The sequence below is a fragment of the Pongo pygmaeus genome, chromosome 16, assembly GCF_028885625.2.
Source record: "Pongo pygmaeus isolate AG05252 chromosome 16, NHGRI_mPonPyg2-v2.0_pri, whole genome shotgun sequence".
Classification (NCBI taxonomy): Eukaryota; Metazoa; Chordata; class Mammalia; order Primates; family Hominidae; genus Pongo; species Pongo pygmaeus.
The window spans coordinates 49,889,095-49,904,239 of NC_072389.2; the positions used below are offsets into that span (position 1 = coordinate 49,889,095).

General features: G+C 42.1%; 1 protein-coding gene across 17 annotated transcripts in view; it reads right to left on the minus strand.

Moving 5' to 3' along the window:
• The window catches only part of PATL2 (PAT1 homolog 2), a 45,686-nt gene that overhangs the window by 14,746 nt on the left and 15,795 nt on the right, over positions 1-15,145 (minus strand). For 9 of the 17 annotated variants that reach the window (XR_008494102.2, XM_054450934.2, XM_054450933.2 and 6 more), the window contains exons 3-4: positions 792-854; positions 2-122 (exon numbers count right to left, since the gene is read on the minus strand). The exons of 3 other annotated variants lie outside the window; for them this stretch is intronic. The gene's annotated coding sequence lies outside the window, so the exon portion shown is untranslated. 5 more of the 17 variants (XM_063652200.1, XM_063652199.1, XM_054450938.2 and 2 more) reach the window with 4 other exon arrangements.

The window sequence follows — 15,145 nt, forward strand, 5'->3', positions numbered from 1 at the left end:
CCTTGCACTTCCAGGTGGGGGGCCCTCCTCCTCTTCAAGTCCAGACTCTCTTCCTGGATGCTTGGCCCTTCAGCCACTTCTCTCTGTGTCTTGAGCCTCTCTGTTTTCCCCTCTTTCTTTTTCTTAGTGTATAGGATAGAAATATCAGGATGTGTCCACTTCTTGGAGACAAATCCCTGTCTTGTTTTTGTTTCTTATTTTAACTGCCCTTCAGGTCTCTCCTACCCAACAAACCAAACTTCTCCATTTCCTCACATCATTCCTTCAACTGTTGCTTTCTGGCTTTTGACTCCATCATAGTGGTGGCAACAGGGACAAACAGACATAATCTCCATAAGCCCCTTCAACACTTTTTCTGGACAATTGACAATTATTTGACGTATTAGTTCTCTGCAAATGCAGGGTCAAGACAAGTCCCCTACCCTTACTTCTACCTAGATGCCACCTATATAATTCTCGGGCTTAAAAAAGTATATCTGGAGCTACCATTACTAGTTACTCCACAGAGACTTTTCTCAATACCATTACCAATGATTTTTCTTTCTTTCTTTTTAGTTTTAGAGATGGGGTCTCGCTCTTTCACCCAGGCTGGAGTGCAGTGGCACGATTATAGCTGACTGCAAACTTGAACTTCTGGACTCAAGTGATCCTCCTGCCTCAACCTTCCAAGTAGCTGGGACTACAGCATACACCCACCACACCCAGCTAATTTTTTAAATTTTTATAGAGATGGCATCTCGCTTTGTTGCCCAGCCTGGTCTCAAACTCCTGGGCTCAAGTCGTCCTCTCACCTTGGCCTCCCAAAGTGCTGCGATTGCAGATGTGAGCCACTTCTCTCGGCTGTGATTTCTTAACTGTAAGTGCAAAAGACATGTTTCAGTCCTGACCTTAGCTGACGTCTCTACAGCATTCAACACTGCTGATCACGTCCTCCTTGGATCTCTGTGCTCCCACAGCTTCCCAACACTTGTCTCCTGGCTCTTCCAGTACCTCTTGGGTCATTTTTCTTTGGCCCTTTTCCTGCTCCCCTCATCTTGTTCTCATCCTTTGAATATCCGCTTCCTCAGGCTACTTCTCAGTCCTCTATATATCAAATATTCTTAATCTGAGGATCCCCTGAAATTGTGTATATGTTGGTGTGGTTTTCAGTATGTTCATTTTTCTGGAAAAAGCATCTGTAGCTTTTATCACATCCTCAAAGGGATCAAGGATCTGCAAAGGTTAAATCCTCTGCAACCTGATATCCCTGGGCAATCTCATCTCATGCTGATGATTTCCAAGTTCTTTTGTCAGATCAGACACCCCTCAACTTACAACACCTCAGTGTTTCTCATGTCCCATTCTTTACATAAAGCATAAGCCCCTTTACAATCTGACCCTGACTGTCATAAAAAGCAACCAGTCTCCTATCTTAAAGTTCCCTACCTTCTAGATTGAGTTTCAGAAATAGTAAACTGCTTTTAGCTGCATGGAGAAATTAGGGTTCCACTTTAGCCTTCTCTCGTAATCGCTGTTCACCAGGTTGTCCCTATGCTGGAGACCTCTCGCCCTTGGTCTGGGAGCTATATTCTGTTGTTGATTAAGGCAGCTTTCTGTTCCAGTTCTGTCTTTTCAATGATATTGAAAGTGTGTATTTTAGCAGGTAATATGCTGTGCATTATGTCATATAAGCAAAATGAAGTTACAAAGTAAGAGTTGTTTTAATTGGAAGGTGATTTCAGAATTGTCTTTATTGAATTGTCTTATTCTAATATTCTAGTTATTCAAATGGGAAAAACAAACTCGGCTCAGGCTTCATCTCCTCCAGGAGGCCTTCTCGGATAGGCTTTTCCCTTCCAGCCTGGGATAGGCACCCTTATGTGTGCTCACTGATCCTTACGCCTTTTGCTCATTGCACCTACCACACAGTGTTGTCATTCTGTTTCTAAATTTGTCACTCTCACTTGCAAGCAGAGATGTTCCTCATCTCTGTGCCCCTGGCACTTAACACAGTCTCTGGAACAGAGTAAGTTCTTAGTAGATGTTGACTGAGCTGAACTGGAATGAAAAATTATGGACCTTCCCCTGAGAGAGAGACTTCTTCAGAAGAGTTTCTTGCCAGCCACCTGGGTGTGTCCTACTCCAGCTCACTCCTCACGCTCTTTCCAGGAAATTTCATTCCAAGAAGCAAACCAGAATATCTAAGCCAGAAATCATAAAAGAAAAGATACATACATTTCACTAAAGAAAGTTAAACTTCTATATTGAAGACATATTTATGACAAAGTAAATGCTAGATGGAGCAAAGATTTAAACATAAAAAAAATCTCAAAAGGGTGGCTGGCAAGATGGCCAAATAGGAATAGCTCTGGTCTGTAGCTCCAAGAGAGATCAACACAGAAAGTGGGTGATTTCTGCATTTCCAGCTAAGGTACCCAGCTCATCTCACTGGGACTGGTTAGACAGTGGGTGCAGCCCATGGAGGGTGAGCCAAAGCAGGGTGGGGCATTGCCTCACCTGAGAAGTGCAAGGGGTTGGGGAACTCCCTCCCCTAGCCAAGGGACTGTGAGGGACTGTGCCTTGAGGGATGGTGCACTCTGGCCCAGATACTACGCTTTTCCCATGCTCTTCACAACCCACAGAACAGGAGATTCCCTCAGGTGCCTATGCCACTAGGGCCTTGGGTTTCAAGCACAAAACTGGGCAGCTGTTTGGGCAGACACTGAGCTAGCTGCAGGAGTTTCTTTTTCATATCCCAGTGGCGCCTGGAATGCCAGTGAGACAGAACCATTCACTCCTCTGGAAAGGGGGCTGAAGCCAGGGAGCCAAATGGTCTAGCTCAGTGGATCCCACCCCTACAGAGCCCAGCAAGCTGAGATGCACTGGCTTGAAATTCTCGCTGCCAGCACAGCAGTCTGAAGTCAAGCTGGGACACTTGAGCTTGGTGGGGGGAGGGGCGTTTGCCATTACTGAGGCTTGAGTAGGTGGTTTTCCCCTCACAGTGTAAACAAAGTCACCAGGAAGTTCAAACTGGGTGGAGTCCACTGCAGCTCCGCAAAGCTGCTGTAGCCAGACTCCCTCTCTGGATTCCTCCTCTCTGGGCAGGGTATCTCTGAAAGAAAGGCAGTAGCCCCAGTCAGGGGCTTGTAGATAAAACTCCCATCTCCCTGGGACAGACAGAGCACCTGGTAGAAGGGGCGTCTGTGGGCACAGCTTCAGCAGACTTAAGCATTCCTGCCTGCTGACTCTGAAGAGAACAGCGGATCTCCCAGCATAGTGCTCAAGCTCTGCTAAGGGACATACTGCCTCCTCAAGTGTGTCCCTGACCCCTATGCCTCCTGACTGTAAGACACCTCCCAGCAGGGGTCGACAGACACCTCCCAGCAGGGGTCAACAGACACTTCATACAGGAGAGCTCTGGCTGGCATCTGGTGGGTGCCCCTCTGGGACAAAACTTCCAGAGGAAGGAACAAGCAGCAATCTTTGCCGTTCTGCAGCCTCCGCTGGTGATACCCAGGAAAACAGGGTCTGGAGTGGACCTCCAGCAAACTCCAACAGACCTGCAGCAGAGGGGCCTGACTGTTAGAAGGAAAACTAACAAACAGAAAGGAATAGCATCAACATCAAAAAAAAGAACGTCCACACAGAAACCCCATCCAAAGGTTACCAACATCAAAGACCAAAGGTAGATAAATCCATGAAGATGAGGAAAAACCAGCATAAAAAGGCTGAAAATTCTAAAAACCAGAACATCCCTTCTCCTCCAAAGGATCACAACTCCTTGCCAGCAAGGGAACAAAAGTGGACAGAGAATGAGTTTGATGAATTGACAGAAGAGGCTTCAGAAGGTGGGTAATAACAAACTGCTCCAAGCTAAAGGAGCATGTTCTAACCCAATGCAAGGAAGCTAAGAAGCTTGAAAAAAGGTTGGAGGAATTGCTAACTAGAATAACCAGTTTAGAGGAGAACATAAATGACCTGATAGAGCTGAAAAACACAGCACAAGAACTTTGTGAAGCATACACAAGTATAAATAGCCGAATTGATCAAGCAGAAGAAAGAATACCGGCGATTGAAGATCAACTTAATGAAATAAAGCAAGCTGACAAGATTAGAGAAAAAAAATGAAAAGGAATGAACAAAGCCTCTGAGAAATATGGGACTATGTGAAAAGACCAAATCTACATTTGATTGGTGTACCCGAAAGTCACGAGGAGAATGGAAACAAGCTGGAAAACACTCTTCAGGATATTATCCAGGAGAACTTCCCTAACCTAGCAAGACAGGCCAACATTCAAATTCAGGAAATATGGAGAACACCACAAAGATATTCCTCGAGAAGAGCAACCCCAAGACACATAATCATCAGATCCACCAAGGTTGAAATGAAGGAAAAAATGTTAAGAGCAGCCAGAGAGCAAGGTTGGGTTACCCAGAAAGGTAAGTCCATCAGACTAACAGCGGATCTCTCTGCAGAAACCCTACAATCCAGAAGAGAGTGGGGACCAATATTTAACATTCTTCAAGAAAAGAATTTTCAACCCAGAATTTCATATCCAGCCAAACTAAGCTTCATAAGTGAAGGAGAAATAAAATCCTTTACAGAGAAGCAAATGCTGAGAGATTTTTGTCACCACCAGGCCTGCCTTACAAGAGCTCCTGAAGGAAGCACTAAACATGGAAAGGAACAACCGATACCAGCCACTGCAAAAACATACCAAATTGTAAAGACCGTCAACACTATGAAGAAACTGTGTCAACTAACGGGCAAAATAACCAGCTAGCATCATAATGACAGGATCAAATTCACACATAACAACATTAACCTTAAATGTAAACAGGCTAAATACCCCAATTAAAAGACACAGACTGGCAAACTGGATAAAAAGTCAAGACCCTGCCAGGCACGGTGGCTCATGCCTGTAATCCCAGCACTTTGGGAGGCCAAGGCGGGCGGATCACGAGGTCAAGAGATTGAGACCATCCTGGCCAACATGGTGAAACCCCATTTCTACTAAAAATACAAAAAATTAGCTGGGCCTGGTGGCACACGCCTGTAATCCCAGCTACTTGGGAGGCTGAGGCAGGAGAATTGCTTGAACCCAGGAGGCAGAGGTTGCAGTGAGCTGAGATTGTGCCTTTGCACTCCAGCCTGGGCAACAGAGCGAGACTCTGTCTCAAAAAAAAAAGAAAAAAGTCAAGACCCATCAGTGTGCTGTATTCAGGAGACCCATCTCATGTGCAAAGACACACATAGGTTCAAAATAAAGGGATGGAGGAATATTTACCAAGGAAATGGAAAGCAAATAAAGCAGGGGTTGCAATCCTAGTCTCTGATAAAACAGACTTTAAACCAACAAAGATCAAAAGAGACAAAGAAGGGCATTACATAATGGTAAAGGGATCAATGCAGCAAGAAGAGCTAACTATCCTAAATATATATGCACCCAATACAGGAGCACCCAGATTCATAAAGCAAGTTCTTAGAGACCTACAAAGAGACTTAGACTCCCACACAATAATAGTGGGAGACTTTAACACCCCACTGTCAATATTAGACAGATCAATGAGACAGAAAATTAACAAGGATATCCAGGACTTGAACTCAGCTATGGACCAAGTGGACCTGATAGACATCTACAGAACTCTCCACCCCAAATCAACAGAATATACATTCTTCTCAGCACCACATCACACTTGTTCTAAAATTGACCACATAATTGGAAGTAAAACACTCTTCAGCAAATGCAAAAGAACGGAAATCATAACAAACAGTCTCTCAGACCACAGTGCAATCAAATTAGAACTCAGGATTAAGAAACTCACTCAAAACCGCAAAACTACATGGAAACTGAACAACCTGCTCCTGAATGACTACTGGGTAAATAACGATATTAAGGCAGAAATAAATAAGTTCTTTGAAACCAATGAGAACACAGACACAACATACCAGCATCTCTGGGCCACATTTAAAGCAGTGTTTAAAGGGAAATTTATAGAACTAAATGCCCACAAGAGAAAGCAAGAAAGATCTAAAATCAACACCTTAACATCACAATTAAAAGAACTAGAGAAACAAGAGCAAACAAATTCAAAAGCTAGCAGAAGACAAGAAATAACTAAGATCAGAGCTGAACTGAAGGAGATAGAGACATGAAAAACCCTTCAAAAAAATCAGTGAATCCAGGAGCTGGTTTTTTGAAAAGATCAATAAAATAGACAACTAGCCATACTAATAAAGAAGAAAAGAAAGAAGAATAAAATAGACACAATAAAAAATGATAAAAGGGATATCACCACCGATCCCACAGAAATACAAACTAGCATCAGAGAATACTATAAAAACCTCTATGCAAATAAACTAGAAAATCTAGAAGAAATGGATAAATTCCTGGACACATACACCCTCCCAAGACTAAACCAGGAAGAAGTTGAATCCCTGAATAGACCAATAACAAGTTCTGAAATTGAGGCAGTAATTAATAGCCTACTAATCAAAAAAGTCTGGGACCAGACGGACTCACAGCCGAATTCTACCAGAGGTACAACGAGGAGCTGGTACCATTCCTTCTGAAACTATTCCAAACAATAGAAAAAGAGGGAATCCTCCCTAACTAATTTTATGAGGCCAGCATCATCCTGATACCAAAACCTGGCAGAGACACACAAAAAAAGAAAATTTCAAAGGTCAATATCCCTGATGAACATTGATGTGAAAGTCCTCAATAAAATACTGGCAAACCAAATCCAGCAGCACATCAAAAAGCTTATCCACCATGATCAAGTCAGCTTCATCCCTTGGATGCAAGGCTGGTTCAACATACACAAATCGATTAACGTAATCCATCACATAAATAGAACCGATGACAAAAACCACGTGATTACCTCAATAGATGCAGAAAAGGCCTTCAACAAAATTCAACATCCTTTCATGCTAAAAACTCTCAATAAACTAGGTATTGATGGAACGTATCTCAAAATAATAAGAGCTATTTATGACAAACACACAGCCAATATCATACTGAATGGGCAAAAACTGGAAGCATTCCCTTTGAAAACCAGCACAAGACAAGGATGACTTCTCTCACCACTCCTATTCAACATAGTATTGGAAGTTCTGGCCAGGGCAATCAGGCAAAAGAAAGAAAGAAAGGGTATTCAAATAGGAAGAGAGGAAGTCAAATTGTCTCTGTTTGCAGATGACATGATTGTATATTTAGAAAACCCCATAGTCTCAGCCCAAAATCTCCTTAAGCTGATAAGCAATTTCAGCAAAGTCTCAGGATACAAAATCAATGTGCAAAAATCACAAGCATTCCTATACACCAATAATAGACAAACGAGAGCAAAATCATGAGTGAACTCCCAGTCACAATTGCTACAAAGAGAATTAAGTACCTAGGAATCCAACTTACAAGGGATGTGAAGGACCTCTTCAAGGAGAACTACAAACCACTCCTCAAGGAAATAAGAGAGGACACAAACAAATGGAAAATCATTCCATGCTCATGGATAGGAAGAATTAATATCGTGAAAATGGCCAAAGTAATTTATAGATTCTCTGCTATCCCAGCACTTTAGGAGGCTGAGGCGGGCGGATCACGAGGTCAGGAGATCGAGACCATCCTGGGTAACACAGTGAAGCCCCATCTCTACTAAAAATACAAAAAATTAGCCAGGCATGGTGGCAGGTGCCTGCAGCCCCAGCTACTTGGGAGGCTGAGGCAGGAGAATGGCGTGAACCTGGGAGGCAGAGCTTGCAGTGAGCCAAGATCATGCCACTGCACTCCAGCCTGGGTGACAGAGCGAGACTCCGTCTCAAAAAAAAAAACTAACTAGCTAAATAATAATAATAAAAAAAATGCTATCCCCATGAAGCTACCATTTACTTTCTTCACAGAATTAGAAAAAACTACTTTAAATTTCATATGGAACCAAAAAAGAGCCTGCATAGCCAAGAGAATCCTAAGCAAAAACAAACAAACAAACAAAGCTGGAGGCACCATGCTACCTGACTTCAAACTATACTATAAGGCTACAGTAACCAGAACAGCATGGTACTGGTATCAAAACAGATATATAGGCCAATGGAACTGAACAGAGGCCTCAGAAATAACACCACACATCTACAACCATCTGATCTTTGACAAACCTGACAAAAACAAGCAGTGGGGGAAAGGATTCCCTATTTAATGAATGGTGTTGGGAAGACTAGCTATCCATATGCAGAAAACTGAAACTGGACCCCTTCCTTACACTTTATACAAAAATTAACTCAAGATGGACTAAAGACTTAAACATAAGATTGAAAACCATAAAAACCCTAGAAGAAAACCTAGGCAATACCATTCAGGACATAGGAGTGGGCAAAGACTTCATGACTAAAACAACACAAGCAATGGCAACAAAAGCCAAAATTGACAAATGGGATCTAATTAAACTAAAGAGCTTCTGCACAGCAAAAGAAACTGTCATCAGAGTGAATGGGCAACCTACAGAATGGGAGAAAATGTTTGCAATCTATCCATCTGACAAAGGGCTAATATCAGAATCTACAAAGAACTTAAACAAATGTACACGAAAAAAGCAAACAACCACATCAAAAAGTGGGCAAAGGATATGAACAAACACTTCTCAAAAGAAGACATTTATGCAGCCAACAAACATATGAAAAAAGCTCATCATCACTGGTCATTAGAGAAATGCAAATCAAAACCACAATGAGATACCATCTCATGCCAGTTAGAATGGTGATCATTAAAAAGTCAGGAAACAACAAATGCTGGGAGGATGTGGAGAAATAAGAATGCTTTTACACTGTTGGTGGAAGCGTAAATTAGTTCAACCATTGTAGAAGACAGTGTGGTGATTCCTCAAGGATCTAGAACCAGAAATACCATTTGACCCAACAGTCCCATTACTGGGTATACATCCAAAGGATTATAAATCATGCTGCTATAAAGACACATGCACAGGTATGTTTACTGCAGCACCGTTCACAATAGCAAAGACTTGGAACCAACCCAAATGCCCATTAATAATAGCCTGGATAAAGAAAATGTGGCACATATACACCATGGAATACTATGCAGCCATTAAAAAGGATGAGTTCATGTCCTTTGCAGAGACATGGATGAAGCTGGAAACCATCATTCTCAGCAAACTAACACAAGAACAGAAAACCAAATACTGCATGTTCTCACTCATAAGTGGGAGTTGAACAATGAGAACACATGGACACAGGGAGGGGAACATCACACACCAGGGCCTGTTGTGGGGTGGGGGACTAGGGGAGGGATAGCATTAGGAGAAATACCTAATGTAGATGACTGGTTGATGGGTGCAGCAAACCACCATGGCACGTGTATACCTATGTAACAAACCTGCACGTTCTGCACATGTACCCCAGAACTTAAAGTATAGTAATAAAAAGAAAATCTCAAAAATACTAAAAGAAAATATATGAATGTTGGCCAAGCATGGTGTCTCACGCCTGTAATCCCAGCACTTTGGGAGGCCGAGGTGGGCGGATCACCTGAGGTCAGGAGTTCGAGACTAGCCTGACCAACATGGAGAAACCCCATCTCTACTAAAAACACAAAATTAGCCAGGCATGGTGGTGCATGCCTGTAATCCCAGCTACTCGGGAGGCTGAGGCAGGAGAATCGCTTGAACATGGGAGGCAGAGGTTGCCATGAGCTGAGACAGCGCCATTGCACTCCAGCCTGGGCAACAAGAGTGAAACTCCGTCTCAAAAAAAAGTGAGTGTTTTCTAAATGTAAAGAGGGACCTTCTAACTATCACCCCAAATCCATAGGCTATGAAGGGTGGCTGACAAATTTGTCTACACAAAAATTTAAGATTGCTGAGTGGCAAATATAAAACCACAAATAAAGTCTAAATAATTTTTTTTTTTTTTTTGAGACTGGGTCTCACTGTGTTGCCAAGGCTGGAGGGCAATGGCACAGTCACAGCTCACTGCAGCCTCCACCTCCTGGGCTCAAGTGATCCTCCCACCTCAGCTTCCTGAATAGCTGGGACCGCAGGCACACACCACCATGCCAGGCTTTTTTTTTTTTTTTTTTTTTTTTTGGTAGAAACAGCGTCTCACAATGTTGTCTAGTCTGGTCTTGAACTCCTGAGCGCAAGTGATCCTCCCACCTTGGCCTCCCAAAGTGCTGGGATTACAGTCCTGAGCCACCATGCCTTTATTTTTATCTGGTAATCTTAAATTTACCTTTGAAAGTCATTAAAAAAACCTTATGGGTAAAAATTATTTTTGTTGTTTCTGAAGATGTTAAGAGTTCAGAAAAAGAGATATTTATGTTAAGCTCAGATCTTTTTAGCAATAACTTCTTCACAACTGCTTGTTATCACATATTATCCAATCAGTAACCATGTCAAAATTAACATAATGCTGTTGACAGATAACATAAAAATAAGTTTGCTATTTTCTCTGACATTTACTTTGAAAATCCTTTACTTTAGTTAAGTGCAAATGTCTGTTAACACAGAATGTCTGTGTCCTTATGGAGACTGAGAAATCTTTGACCATGCTTTTTACTTTTTGAAATAGAAAAATTGTCCTGATTTAAATAATAATTTAAATTTATATTTTAATTAATTATATAAATATGAGCTTTGGGAAATATAGGCTAAGTGTATAAAACTACTATTTTTTTACTGATATTTTATGTTAAAATATATTTGGTTATAAAAAACTCAAAAATGTTATTGTTTTTCAAAACCATGCTTCTATTTACATTACAGGAAAGGTGCACATACAGACAGAGAAAAGTTGAGATTTTGTCTACCAAACCTATGTTCAATCCATAATAGGTAATTGTCCGATGATTTATAATGTAACATAAAAAGATTTTCTGTGATTAATCTATAACTGCTACACTTACAGAGAAACTTCTAGGCAGGAGAAACTTTTAAAACAGATTGTGGCCAGGCATGGTGGCTCATGCCTGTAATCCCAGTACTTTCGGAGGCCAAGGCAGGCGGATCACTTGAGGTCAGGAGTTCGAGATCAGCCTCACCAACATAGCAAAAACCCATCTCTACTAAAAATACAACAGTTATCTGAGTGTGGTGGCATGTTCCTGTAATCCCAGCTACTTGGGAGGCTGAGGCACAAGAATTGCTTGAACCCGGGAGGTGGAGGTTGCAGTGAGTTCAGATCACAGCACCACTGCACTCCAGCCTAAGCCACAGAGTGAGACTCTGTCTCAAAAAATAAATGAATAAAATTAAAAAATAATATAAAGTAAACCTGGACATGGTGGCACATACCTGTAATGCCATCTACTCAGGAGGCTAAGACAAGGCCAGCCTAGGCAACATAAAGAGACTCTGTCTCAAATAAATAGATAAATAAATAAGATACAAAGTAAAACAAGGAGATACAATTGATGATAATGACCAGCTAGGGGAAGAGTGTGGGGAGATAAGTATCTTCCTTATTTTATAGAGGGAGGATAACCTGGTACAAAGACTCTGGAGGCAGTTTCACAGTGTGTAGGCTGAATTATAATAGGGAAAAACTGCGAACATCTTCGATACAGGATTAGATAAAAATGTATGGCATGTTTTATACAATGAAATACTGTGAACACATGAAAAAACAATATAGATCTCTATTATTATAGAAATAGATACACTGTCCATGATAAATGGTTAAATAAAAAGCAGTTTGCAGAGAAATCTCTGCACAATGATTGCATCTTTGCAAACATATATATTCATATTCATATCTGTATATAAATAGAGAAAGAATAAACAATGCATTAGCAGTGGTTATCTTTGGTTTATAGAATAACAGGTAATTTAAATGTTTATCTTTATCCTTACCTATTGTCTGAAGTTTTCATAATGGCCATGAATTTTATAATTAGAAAAAATAAAGCTATGTGGATAAGGCTTATAAAATAGCAAACAAAAAATACCCCAAAGACAAAAACGAACAACAACAACAACAAAAAACCCCAGCTCTGTTGGCACCTGAATCACAGTCTAAAGGATAAAGTTCACATTCTTTACCTTGATACTAAGGTCTTCTGCAGGCTCCTCCTGATAGGGCTAATTTCCTGTATCATAATCTGTTTATAGCCTATAACCAGAGCCTATGAGCTTACCAGAGGAGGAACTTTCCCCAGTGCCGAGGAGCTAGCAGGCACTCAGTAAAGAATCCTTGAACGACTATGGTGAACACTGAGATGAGATGGATAGGTTGGGGCCAGGTTGTAGAGGCATTTAGGCCAGGCTAAGAAGAAGAAAGCCAAAACTTTGGGATATCTTTGTCTTGGGGGCTGGAGGCCCCTCCTCTTACTCTTGTTCTTCTTCAACACTGGCAACAGCAGGTAGAGCAGGAGTGGTCTGGCCCGTTTGGAGCGTGGCATCTGAGAAATGGCCCAGAAATGGCAGCACTGCCAGGACTCTGGCCTGTGATTCTCATGTGATGTGCTGGGCCCACATCACTGGGGCTAACTCAGCTCGGTTTGTGGCAGTGATAGGAGGGGAAGACCAGGGCTCCTAACCAAGCCAGGCTTTGGCAAAACTCCTACCTTCCTCAGCTATGGAGCTGATGATAACCTGCCTCCAACATGAGTGTGCTCAGAATGCTCTGTGTAGCCAGAGCCTAGTTAACCAAGAGGTAAACTTGACTTGGAAAAGGCAAATATTTATACTGAACTAAGCTCCTGGAAACCAAGGCCAAAATGTCCATGATTCTGAAAAAAGGGGAAGAACTAATTTTCTATTGCTGCTGTAACAAATTTCCAAAAACTTGGTGGCTTAAGAAGAGTTTATCATCTTGTATTTCTGTAGCTCAGAAGTCCAACACAAATTTCATGGGGCTAAAAATCAAGGTGGCAGCAGAGAAGCATTCCTTTCTGGAGTGTCTATGGGAGAACCCATGTCTTTGGCTTTTCCACCTTCTAGAGGCCACCTGCATCCCTTGATTCATGGCCTCTTCCTTCATCTTCGAAGCCAGCTTGTGGCATCTCTGACCATTCTTCTGCAGTCACATCTCCCTCTGACTACCATCAGGAAAAGTTCTCTGCTTTAAAGGATCCCTGTGATTACACTGGGCATACCCAAATAATTCCTGATAATCTCCTTTTTTAAAGGTCCTTAACTTTAATTACATCTGCAAAATCCCTTATACCATGTAAAGTAATGTTTCTGCAGGTTCTGGGGCATTATTCTGCCTACCACAAGGCATGATATAGAGAAAAGTCCAAAAAATGTTTTCTTTTTTTTTTTTTTTTTGAGACAGAGTCTCCCTCTCTCTCCCACGCTGGAGTGCAATGGCGTGATCTCGGCTCACTGCAACCTTGGCTCACTTCAATCGCACTTCAAGTGGTTTTCCTGCCTCAGCCTCCCAATTAGGTGGAATTACAGGCATGTGCCACCATGCCCGGGTAATATTTTTTGTATTTTTAGTAGAGACAGGGTTTCTCCATGTTGGCCAGTCTGGTCTCAAACTCCTGACCTCAGGTGATCTGCCAGCCTCGGCCTCCCATGGTGCTGGGATTACAGGCATGATCCACCACACCCAGCCTAAAAATGTCAATAATTAGAAGCCAGTTCTGTATCAAGTGACATGGAAAATATCAATATTTTATTAAATTAAGATAAGAAAATTCAATGAATATACATATAAAATAATCCCAATTTTGTGGAACCTTCCCTTCCCCCTACTAAACTCTGAGTTATGTACTGACTGAGCCACCTCCCGCCTGTCATGGCCTGGATTCTGGGGATAGATGGTGGAACCCACCTCCCCCACTCACACTTGCAGAACGTTGGATGAGCAGAGGGGCAGTCCCACCTCAGGTTTTGCTGTCAGTGGTCATTAGATAAATAGATTTTTGGCTAATTTGACATATGATAAATTGTCTTTTAGCAAACTCATTTGTGGCAAGTTGATCCACAGTTAAAACAATAATAGTAATGATGATAAGAAATCATGAAATAAAAACAGTCACAGCTTTTTCCTTTCGGAAGTCCCCTCTCTCTCACTAGAGAAAGAGCCGTCCTTTCTCTTTCTTTTGCCTATTAAACTTCCGCTCCTAAACTCCTTGTGTGTGTCTGTCTCCTACATTTTCCTGGCATGAGACGACAAACCCTGGGTATTTACCCCAGTCAACATAGCCACTTCTTACTGAGGACCTCATCCAGGATACCAAAGTACGGCATTCATCAAAATGAGTCAAGGAAACTTACAAGCTTTTGCCTACATTTTAGACTAACCCTGCTTGTTCCTATGAATCAAGTGATGATCTGCAACTTGAAGAAACAAAAAGGGATGGCAACATCTGGTGGAGGCAAACCACTGTTACGACCCATTGGAATGGCTGACACCAATCAAACTCCAAATGGTGCCGCAGACAGAACCACGCATGGACATGCCTTTGTTCCGAGGACCCTTAGATCAACCCCAGGAGGAGCCTTAGCTGCTGTTACCCACACAACACCCCTTTTCAGCATGAAGTAGCCAGAAAGAGTCATCGTCCACCACCCCCTAAAAGCAGTTAGGGACACCATCCTGGCCAACATGGTGAAACCCGGTCTCTACTAAAAATACAAAAAAATTAGCTGGGCGTGGTGGCACATGCCTGTTGTCCCAGCTACTCGGGAAGCTGAGGCAGAAGAATCACTTGAACCCGGGAGGTGGAGGTTGCAGTGAGCCAAGATTGCACCATTGCACTCCAGCCTGGCAACACAGCGAGACTCCGTCTCAAAAAAAAAAAAAAAAAAAAAAAGCAGTTAGGGTTACCACTCCAGAGGGGGGAATGATACAGGAGTTAAGAAGAAATTAATTAGGGTACAGAAGTTTTCCTTTTAATGAAAAGCAGCCCCAAATTATTTTCCTTTCTAACAAAGAGCAGCCTGTAAAATTGAGCTGCAGACATAGATGCCTGCAGTTGAGCCAATCATGTTCAAGATGGCGGCTCCATCTTCCCTTCTCTTTGTCAGCCACTTGTACAGTAAGGAGCAGACAAGATGGCGCTGGCCAAGGGGAAAGTTCATTTGCATAATAAGATTAGGGTGGGATGGCCAGCCTTCCCCTCACCTCCGTAAATGTCATACCTGATGGAACCAATCTATGAGCCCTATGTAAATCAGACACTGCCTCCTAAAGCCTGACTATAAAATC